We start from the raw sequence: 11,791 nt of genomic DNA, 5'->3' as shown, positions 1-11,791 counted from the left end.
GCAGTCCTGCACATTAACCTGCAGCACCATACATGATTAATCTTAGTTTTTAGTACAAGATAAACTTTTCATTTTATTGTAATATTTTTATAATAGTAAAAATCTAGGGAAAGAAGACAATGTTTATAAGGGAACAACAACACACAAAATGCACTTTTGAAGCTATGCAAGAACATTTTGGTGCAAGTCCAGTCATTGAAGTCCAATCCAGGAGGAAGAGAGACAAGTTATAAAGTCTTTACTCTGTGAATGTGTCAAGAATTTACATGGAACTTTAAAAAGTTATGAAGTCTTTTTTTTCTGTGTTTAGTATACACAAATCCAAATGGTAGTTTGGCAGTGATGTGCTCCTTCCAAAGCACACTTAGGGATCAGAGAAATTTAAACACAGATGCTTTTTTGGAGACATTTCCAAACTCAATGAAATGGTCAATCTCTCTTGTGTCTTGATTTCAGGGGACTGAACATAGAGTTTTCCTCTCTTGTTGATGCAGTTTTTCGTCCTCCTGTTGTTTCTTTTGCTGCCCAGTCCTTTTAAATGTGAATGTCAATTGCTTGCTGCCAGCAGTGCTGTATGATGTATTCAACGTCTAATTTTTGCTTCAGGTTTCAAAAGATCTTCAAGGGTTATGCTTATTAGCTTCTGTTTTGTGGCAGGGTTTTTGAAGCTGCTGAATTATTCTACTGCTTTGATCTCATAAAACTGGGGTTTCACAACTGTCTGATGGTTCTCCTTGACTCATTCCCGATTCTTCATTTCTTCCTACTGGTGGAGAAGTCTATGTTTCTTTTCCCTGACCTCTTCAGCCCTGTCCTTTGCATTATCTGAACTCTCAGAACTTTCTGTGTCACTTGGTTTCCCTTCTGGTTCTTCCTCATCTTCTTGTTGCTCTAAAAGTCTTAGTTTCTATTTCTGTTTTGCACTAATTTTTGAAACAAGTGGATTAAAAAGTCTTAATTCTTCACAGTTTTTGTTTATTTGGAAATCAAGGTCCTCAAACATAACAGTGAAAATATTACTATTATTTTTCACATAGATTTCTGCTTCTCCTACTTTTCCTAAATTAAAGTGTAGATCTTTGTTAACTTTTGGCAGTTTCTTTAACAGAAGTCTGTATACACGTTTCTTCTATCTTCTGTCAAATTTTATCTTTCCTATATTCTCCATAATCAGGTGGACTTGCTATCAGTTTCACTATGTGATAAAGCCTTATATCCATGAAAAATTCATGCATGTATATCTGGAGAGAAGGTGATGTGATGAGATATGTGAGCCCAAAATTTTGAAAGTCTTGCCTGTAATCATGAACTGTGTTTTCTGGATGCTCTTCTAATTATTCTGGCAAGTTGTCTTGGAACATCACTTAGGAGCAGGAATGTAGTAAATGCCCATCTTAAGTGTTTCATTGGCAGTAAGAAGTATTCCTGAGTTGGGATAGAGGAAGATCTAATTAGTATCATTAATCTAATGCTTGAAAGGTTCTGGATGTAAATTTAATAAGAACACTCTTCGCTTGAAATAAGCATCCTTAACTCAGGGAAATTGTGTTATATTTGTGGGCAACAAAAGCAACCCATGAATGTTAGAGTCTGGTATGTTCAAATGTGAACCAAGAATGAATGGGAAAGATACAAATGAAACAATATCATCTGTCAGTTTTTTAATATCTCTGTTAATGTGATCTGCCTTTTCAAAGGAAAAGATAGCAAAATGGCAAAGTCCCTTGTTATAAGTAGTTTGTGGCCTGGTGCTCCTGGTGTTGTAAAGAATTGTTCTAAGGAAGTAAATCTTTTCCCTGTGTACTTTTTCCACATCATGATAATTTGAGAGTGTGCAGACAAAATTAAATCTATGCTTCCTGGAATTGGGCAGATCACATGGGTGCTCCTTAGCTAGCAAGGACTTATTGTATCTAAGATCATATAATACAGTCTGTCCTGTGGATGTTTCAACTGCCATGGAATTTCAAAGCTGAGATTGTTGGTAAACTATTTATCTCTGAATCTGCTGTGACACTAGTTGATGCATAGTCTCTTGATGGATCCAGTTTTATTATCCATTCTGCTACACACTGTCTCTTCACAAATGCATTTAGACACTTACATTTGGTATAATTATTGATAGATATGAATTTATTACTGTCATTTTGCTGTGTGTGTTTGGTGCAGCTGGTCTCTTTGTTCCATATACTATTCTGTGTTGTTGTTGATGGTGGTTATGTGCTGTGGAGTTGGTTCTGACTCATAGCGACCCTGTACAAGGTTTCCAAGGCTGTAAATCTTTACAGGAGCAGGAAGCCTCATCTTTCTCCCACGAACAGCTGGTAGTGGGTTCATTTTATTTATGAATTAAAAAAATAATTTCCATTGTTGTTGTTTACTAAATCTTTATGATCTTTTTATTTTGATGAGATTTATAATTTATGATTTTATCTGCTAGTTACTATTTTCTTCCCAAGTTTAAAACAATCATCTTTACTCCCATCCATATACAAATTCTGTAACTATATTATTTTCCCCTTTTTTTGCCTGATAGTTGTTCTTGTTTACATAATTAATATCTGTGGTTCCATATTTTCAGTCTTCTAAGCTCATTTTACTTTGGAATATCTGTGTCTGGGTGGGTTCTGGGTGATATTATGATGTGCATTAATCTTAGATTATTGGTTTCCATTGTCAGTTCTCTGACCAAAGATCTCTCGTTAGTGTTTCTTGTAAGGCAAGTCCAGTTTTCACAAATTCTCTTAATTTCTGTTTACTTGAATATGTCATAATTTTGCTGTTGTATTTGAGGGACAATTTTGATGGGTATACAATTCTTGGATGGCAATTTTTTTCTTTCAGAGTTTTTATATGTCATTCCATTGCCTTCTTGCTGGCTTGATTTATGCTAAGAAATTAGAGGTTAGTCTTATTGGTTCTCCTTTGTAGGTAATTTTTCATTTTTTCCCAAGCTGTTTTCAGAATTCTTCTTTGCATTTGATTTTGTAAAGTTTTATTATGATATGTCTTGATGGTTTTCTTTAGGAATCTATCCTGTTTAGGTTCATTGAAATTATTAAATATGTATCTTGTCTTTTATATTAGGAAATTTTTCTTACAACAAATTTTCTCTGGAATGCCTATCACAAGTAAATTATTCCTATTGATTGTCTCACATCATTATTAGTCTTTATTATTTTTCATCCTTTTTCTAATTTATTTTTAATGTAACAGATTGTTATTTGTTGTCAAGTGCCGTCGAGTCGATTCCGACTCATGACAACCCTGTGTAGGGTTTCCAAGGAGCAGCTGGTGAGCTTGCGCCACTGACCCTGCAGTTCAAATGACTTGCAGTCTGATTCACTAGCCCACAGCGCCACACCAGGACTCCATGTAACAGATTAGTATAGAGATATTTGTCATCAATATCACCAATTCTGCCTTCCAAGTGTTCATTTCCGCTTTTAACATGTTATCCATTTCTGAAATCTTAGTATAAATCTTCTGTATTTCTACTTGCTATTTTTGTTTGGTTTCTAATTTATTATTTTTTATGTCAGTTTTTTCTTGTAGTATTTTCTTGAGTTCTAGAATTTTGTCTGTGTTTTCCTTTATTTTAGTTGTATTTTCCTCAACTTTTACCTCAATCTATTGAAAGTACTTAAATATAATTTTTTCAGTTTCTTATCTGGTAGTTTCTACGCCATGTCTTCCATAGAAAGCTTTTCTGGATCTGTATTTTGTTACTTGTTTGGTACACTCTTGTTTCTTCATATAAACTGAGGTTGTCTGTTGTCTTGGAGATGTTGTGGTGTTGTTGTATTTGCATTTAATTGGTGATTGGTGGTGTGCTTTGCCTACCTTTTTTTGTTGTTGTTTAATTTTATTTTGTTTTGATATATCTACATGAGCAGCGTAAATGTGCCACTCCACTTGAGAATTTGAAGCACTTTTATATGCCTATTACCTGTTTTTCTGCTGCTGAATGTGACAGTGGATGGGGATTGTGTAAATAGTTCTCTGCTTGGTGTCGCTATACAGCATTTCAGGGCAGGTTGTCCTGGTGTTGACCACCATTTATCATTGATTAGGTTGTGTAGTAGTGAATGGTGGCCTTTGCTCAGTGTGTAGGGCTGCATAATGTGTGAGTGTGGCTCAGAAGTGTGGGTATAATTGCTGTCCCCTGTAATATGGAGCAAAGAAAAAAAGAAAGGAAGAAAGAAAGAAAAAAAAAAAATCATTACCCAAAGAGAAAATTATAAATTTTTAAAAAAGAAAAAGAGAGAACAAGCAAACAAATAACTACAAAGTGAAAAAAGGAAATAATAAATAAATAAAAAGGAAACAAAAACAAAACAAGGAAGTGGGGAAAAAAGCATTAACTAGGGAGGTGGGAAATAAAAAAATAAAAAAAAAAAGAAAGACAGGGAATGGAAGAGAAAAAGAAAAAGAAGAAAAGAAAGGAAAAAAGAAAACACGAAAGAGAATAGCAAAAGCAAGGGAAGGGAAAGAGATAAAACAAAAAAAGGAGAAAACTGGCGGCATGACAACTGGGTGGTGTTACTGCTCTCTAAGAAGGCTTTGGGTAGTAAGGCACCTGGCACAGGTTGGCATGCTCTGGTAGCAAGAATTCCACATGGAACAGGGTGTCTGGTTGGGAAGGTATTCCTGCCATCCCAGAGGGTGGTTGGGGGCAAGGCACTTAGTACCAGAATGAATCACTGCTAATCCAGAGGGTGGCTGGGGGCAGGGCTCCCAATTTGGTACTCCATGTTCTACTGGCCTGAGGAGGTGGAGAACATGCACCTCCAACTGTGGGGGGTTGTGTGTACCATACACCTGATCTCAGGAAGAGTGGAGATTTCAATGGTAAGAGTGTCACAGACTGCTGGGTGGGTGGGAGTTGGGGCTGGTCACACATACTTCTAGTCAGTTGGAGGGTTTGGGGACTAAGGGAAAGATTACACTTTTCTGGTTTTGGCTATTGATGTGAGTGCTAGTGTGATCCTGGGAGAGTAGAGTTAGTTATCAGGTTGCTGCATTGACCAGAACACTGCTTGTAAAAATTCAAAATGGCCATGATGTAGAGTTTGGTTGACAAGTCACCATTCTGCTTATCACCATGCTAGCTGTTTTCATTAATTTTCTTCTTCTAGTTAATGTTCAATTCACTTCTTTATCCTTTCCTTTTAAGTTCCGGCTTCCAGGATTGTCAACTGTATCTGTCCTTTTGATGCCTTGTGTTTTTGTAATAAAGGAACTGGATAACTTGTCTACTTAGTGCATCTTGCTAGAAGTATGTAAATTTTACTTTCAAAAGATAACTTAGAAAATGTTTCGCTGTTGTTAGTTGCCATGGAGTTGATTTCTACTCATGATGACCCTATGTGTGCAGAGTAGAACTGCTTCATAGGGTTTGAAAGACTGTTGCTTTTCAGAAGAAAATCATCATGCCTGTCTTCTGAGATGTCACTGGGTGAATTCAAACTACTAATCTTTCAGCTAGTAGTTGAGTGTTTAGTGGTTGGCACCACCCTAAGATATGGTTGTAGATAATTACAAACAAAGCAGTTATGAATCTCTAATTTTAATTATTATAATTTCTCACTGATTCCTTCAAGTTGATTTTTATTTAAAATGTACCTTTTCATTATTAAAGCAGTTGACATATCATTTTATGTTTTGGATATATACCAACTATTTATTGGAAGATTCCCATCCCAAAATGCTGGGCTTTCTTTGCTAAAACATGTTTTAAATGTAATTTTTGTATCAGCAATATGTGTTTCAGCAATATTTTTTTGTTTCCTTCATCTGTTGGGAAGACCTTTAAAGGATTACAGCAAGAAATACAAATTTTGGAGAAAAAAAACTCATCAAAATAGCTGTAGAAAAAATTTTAATCATGACAAGCATTATTCCAAGCCAAAAGTTTGCTAGTGAATGTTGACCTTTATGAAATACATGTGCCTGGTAGCAGATTGCTAAGGGAACATTACTTTTAAACTTCTAATTAAGATGCCATTTACAAAAGCACAGGTGTATGGAATATACAGAACTAATTCATAAAAGAAGTTACTTTTTCTTATTTACAAAAGCTACTTGAAATAGTATGGTGTTAGAGAATAATATTAAAAATACCATGGACTGAAGGATGGAGCTTGCTGGCGGGTAGGGTAGAAGTACAGTGAGGATCTTCGTCAGCAATAACACAGACTACTGGATGAAGCCGTTTCAGGGGACAGTTCCAAAACTGTGAACCACATATATAGGAATATTTAAAAAGTTTGAAGACTTATAGCCATTGGAATTTGTAGTGGAAGCAAGAAATCTTATACTTTTGAAACTGCCTGGCTCAGTGGCCTGAAACTGGGTGAGACCAAGTGGTGAGACCAAACAAGGAAAGGATCAGAGCCACCACAAATGATGCCTGCCAGAACCTTGGAGATAAAGGTGTGGACATTCCTTTGTTTTGTTTTGTATCTGTTCATTGGCATCTTGCTGTCTGTGCACCTCTAATTTGGTGACTAGAGTGGGTGCCTGACTGAGTGGATAACCCCTACCCCCAGAGGGTTCTACTATGCATGCACACAGATCTTCTTAAAATTTAAAGGGACAGATTCCACTTAAAATCAAACAGCAGCATAAAACTGCCACAGTACGTCCTGAAAAAGGCCAGAATGGGGGTTGTGGAGCAGAAGTGATAGACTAAAAATGAAACAGGCTGAAAATTAAATTCTGAGTTACATCAATACAACCAACAGTGGCATCTTGAAATTTCTCAGGTAACCTTGAGGTCAAGAAGCTGAAAGAGGATATTAAAGTCATACTCATAATAGGCTACAGATTATTATTTTTCTCTCTTTTATGCAATTATAGACTACAATATTCAATCTGTTTTTGTTTTGTTTTTTAAATTGCTGTTGCTGTTTTGTTTTTTAGTCCCCTCTTTACCTTTAGATAGTAGTTAAGTGTTTAGTGGTTGGCATCACCCTAAGATTTGGTTGTAGATAATTAGAAACAAAGCAGTTATGAATCTCTACCTTTACCTTTAGGGGGCTTTCTCTCTCCCTATATTACCCAAGAAGAGACAGCAATTGTTGCCATGTAGCCAAGTGACAATCACACACCATGAAACACCACAATCAAGGCAAGAAACAATACCAACTACCATACATGAGGTAGGCATACAACACCTGTGACAGTTACTCTGTGATGAGTAATAAGAAGAGTGAAAAAGGAAGCCATTTCTGGATCACATCTATCTGGAGGCAATCAGAAAGCATAAAAAATACCAAAACACACACTCAATTAAGTATTAAGACCACAGTTAACTACTGAACATGCCCAAGAAGCAGAAGCAGATGACCACATCAGCACATATCCAGAAACAAGATAAAGTGACTCCATATTGGAAGGAGGGCAGGCATTCTAAATGCCTGAGAAGGAATTCAGAAAAATGATTATAAAATGTATCAAAACACTTTACAAAGAAGTTGAGAAAAATAAGGAAGAAGTCAGGAAAGTATGACAGGAACAATCAAATAAGATACATACAGCATTGGAAACCATTCAAAACCTACAGAAAGAGGCCCAAATGATTAATAATACAATATCAGAAATGGACAATGGACTGAAAGGTCAAAGGAGTAGATTGAAGAGATGGAAGCCAGAACTATTGAGCTGGAAGATAGATCTCTCAATACCACTAAGATAGAAGAGCAAGCAGAAAAAAGGATTAAAAAAATCTGAAGAAGGTCTAAGATTCTTGTTTAATAACATGAAGAGAAATAACTTAAGAATTATCGGCATTTTGGAACAGGAAGAATCACATAAGTCCACAGGGGGGATAGTTGAAAGTTTCTGGAAGAAAATTTCCCTAACATACTGAAAAGTGAAAATATAAACATTCAAGAAGCTCAACAAACCCCAGGAAGGATAGACCCCCCCAAAGAAAATCACCAAGACATATAACAATCAAGCTCTCCAAAATCAAAGATAAGGAGACAATCCTGAAAGTAGGAAAAGAGAAACATAACATACAAAGGCAAGCAAATCAGATTAAGCTCGGATCTCTCAACAGAAACCATGCAGGTAAGAAAGCAATGGGGAGACACATATAAAACCCTGAAAGGAAAAAAAAAAAAAAATGCCAACCAACAATCCTTTATCCAGCTGTCAATTAAATACGATGGTGTAATCAAAACATTCCAGGATAAACAGAAGCTAAGGTATTTTGCTAAAGCCAACCCTACACTGCAAAGGAAGTTCTAAAGAGAGTTCTGGGGACTGAGAACCAACAAGAACAGACAACAACCAGACATTGACATATGTGGCAGCACCAGCCTGAACTCAATCAACAAATGGAAGAGTCGATAACAGAACAAAACTATAAGAATAAATTCAGAGGATCTGGGAGATCAGTCTATGATCAAAACAATTACAATGAGACAGAAGGTAAAGGCATAAGAACAGAGATCCAGGTGGTGAGAAGGTCAGGTAGATTACAGAATAAAGTAAACTGTATTAAAAGGAAGGAAAAGTTCATGGAATATAAGGTAACCTCAAAGAAAAACAATACTGCACAACATACTAAGAAATTAAAAATCCAAGAAGAATATGGAAATATTAAAAATATGAGGAAATCTGACAAGAAAGAACACAAAAAGCATAAACTCAGCACAGGAAGACATGCAGAACAAAGAAACCAGAAGCAGAACAAAGACACCAGAAGCACCACAACAAACAAACAAACATAATGGCAGCAATTAATACATATCTAGTGATAATTAAACTGAATGTAAATGGATTAAATGAACCAGTTAAGAGACGGAGGGTGGCAGAATGGAAAAGAAACAAAATCCTTCACTATATTGTTTGCAAGAGACACACCTTACAGAGAAAAACAGACTAAAAGTCAAAGGATAGAAAAAATATACTCCAAGTTAATTTCAATCAACAACCAAGAGGAGTGACAATACTAATCTATGATAAAATAAAATTTAAGGCAGAAACCAGCATAATAGATAAAGATGGACATTATCTCATGATTAAAGGGACAATTGAAAAAGATGAGGCAACCATAAGAAATATCTATGCTCCAAATGAAAGAGCTCCAAAATATATAAAGCAAACTCTAATAGATTTGAAGAAAGAAATAGACGAATCTAGTGGGCGATTTTAATACACCATTTTAAAAAATTGATAGAACAACCAAAAAGAAACTTGACAAAGACACAGCAGAACTAAACAACACAATCAGCCAACTGGACTTCATAGATGTGTACAGAGCATTCAACACAACAACAGCACAATACACATTCTTTTCCAGTGCATCTGTAACATTCTCCAGAATAGACCATGTGTTAGGCCCCAAATTTACATAAATTTACAAATATCAAAATACTACAAAGCATCTTCTCAGACCACAAATCTATCAAATTAGAAATCAGCAATAGGAAGACCAAGGAAACAAAGTCAAATACATGGAAACTGAATAACACCCTGCTGAAAAGTAACTGGGTAGTAGGAGAAATAAAATGTGAGTTAACAAAGTTCCTAGAAACAAATGAGAATAAAAACACAACATACCAAAATCTTTGGAACATGGTGAAAGCAGTGCTGAGAGTTCAATTTATTGCAATAAATGCACACACCTAAAAAGAAGACAGGATCAAATTAACACATTAACATAGCATCTCCAACAATTAGAAATAGACCAACAGAGGGAACCTACAGTCGCATAAATGAAAAGAAATAATAAAAATTAGAACAGAAATAAATGAGATAGAAAACAGAAAAACTATAGAAAGGATCAACAGGACAAGAAGCTGCTTATTTGAAAGGATCAATAAAATTGACAAACCACTGGTAAACCTAACCAAAGAAAAGAGGGAAAAGACACAAATTACACACATTAGAAACCACCTGGGTGATGTCACAATGGAAATTAAAGGAAATTAAAAGGATAATAATAGAATCCTATGAATAGTGGTACCCCAACAAGTTTGATAACTTAGAAGAGATAAATATGTTGTTGTTGTTTTTTTTTAAAGATGTACCTAAACTTACACAGAGTGAATTGGAAAATCTGAATAGACCCATAACAAAAGAGAGATTGATCAGGTCATCAAAAAAGTCCCAAACAAAAAAGTCCAGGTCCCAGTGTCTTCAATGGTGAGTTCTACCAAACATTCAGGGAAGAGCTGTCACCAATTCTACTCAAAATATTCTAGAATATAGAAAAAGATGGAAAACTTCCCAATAAATTTTATGAAGCAAGCTTAACCCTCATACCAAAACCAGGGAAGGACATCATTAAGAAAGAAAATTACAGACCAATATCCCATCACTCATCTATCAGTTTTTCGTACTGTGGTGACTTGTGAGTTGCTGTGATTCTGAAAGCTATTACACCGGTATTTTAAATACCAGCAAGGTCACCCATGGTGGACAGGTTTCAGATGAGCTTCCAGATGAAGACAGACTAGTAAGAAAGAGTGACAAACTACTTCCTAATCTTTAGTCACTGAAAAACTTAAGAATAGCAGAGAAACACTGTTAAATATAGTACCGGAAAATGAGCTCCTCAGGTTGGAAGGCACTCAAAATATGACTGGGGAAGAGCTGCGCCTCAAAGTAGAATTGACCGTGATGACATGAAAGGAGTAAAGCCCATGGGAGAAAAGCCCGTGTGACCTTCATTTGCTGATGGGTCACAACTCAAAATGAAGAGAAACAGCTACAAACATCCACTGAAAATCGGAACTTGGAATGTACAAATTATAAATCTGAGAAAATTGGAAGTTGTCAAAAATGAAGTTGAACGCATAAATATCAATATCTTAGGTGTTAGTGAGCTGAAATGGAGTGATATTGGCCATTTTAAATCTGATGACCACATGATTTAATATGCCGTGAATGACAAATTGAAGAGGAATGGTGTTGCATTCATAGGAAAAAATAACATATCCATATCAGTCATGAGATACAACGCTGTCTGTGATAGGATAATATCCATTTGCCTACAGGGAAGCTCAGTTAATATCACTTTTATACGAATTTACGTACAACCACTAAAGCCAGTGAGGATAAAACAGAATTCTACCAACTTCTTCAATCTGAAATTAATCAAATATGCAATCAAGATGTATTGATCATTACTGGTGATTGGACTGAAAAGGTTGGGACCAAAGAGGAAGGATCAGTGCTTGGAAAATATGACCTTAGTGATAGAAATGATGCTGGAGAATGCATGATAGAACAAAATCAATGATATGTTCATTTCAAATACCTTCTTTAGACAGCATAAGAGACGACTATACACAAGGACCTCACCAGATAGAATACATAGAAACCAACTTGACTATCAATTACTCATATGCAAATTCAGACTGAAGTTGAAGAAAATGAAAACAAGTCCATGACAGCCAAAATGTGACCTTGAATATATCCCACCTGAATTTAGAGATCATCTGAAGAACAGTTTTGACACATTAAACACTAAAGACTGAAGACCAGAAGAGTCGTGGGATGACATTAAGAACATCATACATGAAGAAAACAAAAAGTCAATGAGAAGACAAGAAAGAAGGAAAAGGTCAAAATGCATGTAAGAAGAGACACTGAAACTAGCTCTCCAGCATAGAGATGCTAAAGCAAATGAAAGAAATGAGTAGGTACAAGAACTGAACAGAAAATTTCAAAGATCAACTCAAGAAGATAAAGCCAAATATTACAACAAAATGTGCAAAGATCTGGAATCAGAAAACCAAAAAGGAAGAACACGCTCAGCATTTCTCAAGTTGGG

General features: G+C 35.7%; 1 pseudogene; it reads right to left on the bottom strand.

The window, feature by feature from the left end:
• Positions 1-452: 452 nt before the first annotated feature.
• Positions 453-3,438, bottom strand: LOC102841585 (annotated as a pseudogene).
• Between the last annotated feature and the right edge of the window lie 8,353 nt (positions 3,439-11,791).

The sequence above is a fragment of the Chrysochloris asiatica genome, unplaced genomic scaffold (genome assembly GCF_000296735.1).
Source record: "Chrysochloris asiatica unplaced genomic scaffold, ChrAsi1.0 scaffold00411, whole genome shotgun sequence".
In the NCBI taxonomy this organism is placed as follows: Eukaryota; Metazoa; Chordata; class Mammalia; order Afrosoricida; family Chrysochloridae; genus Chrysochloris; species Chrysochloris asiatica.
This window is presented reverse-complemented; position numbering and strand designations above follow the sequence as displayed.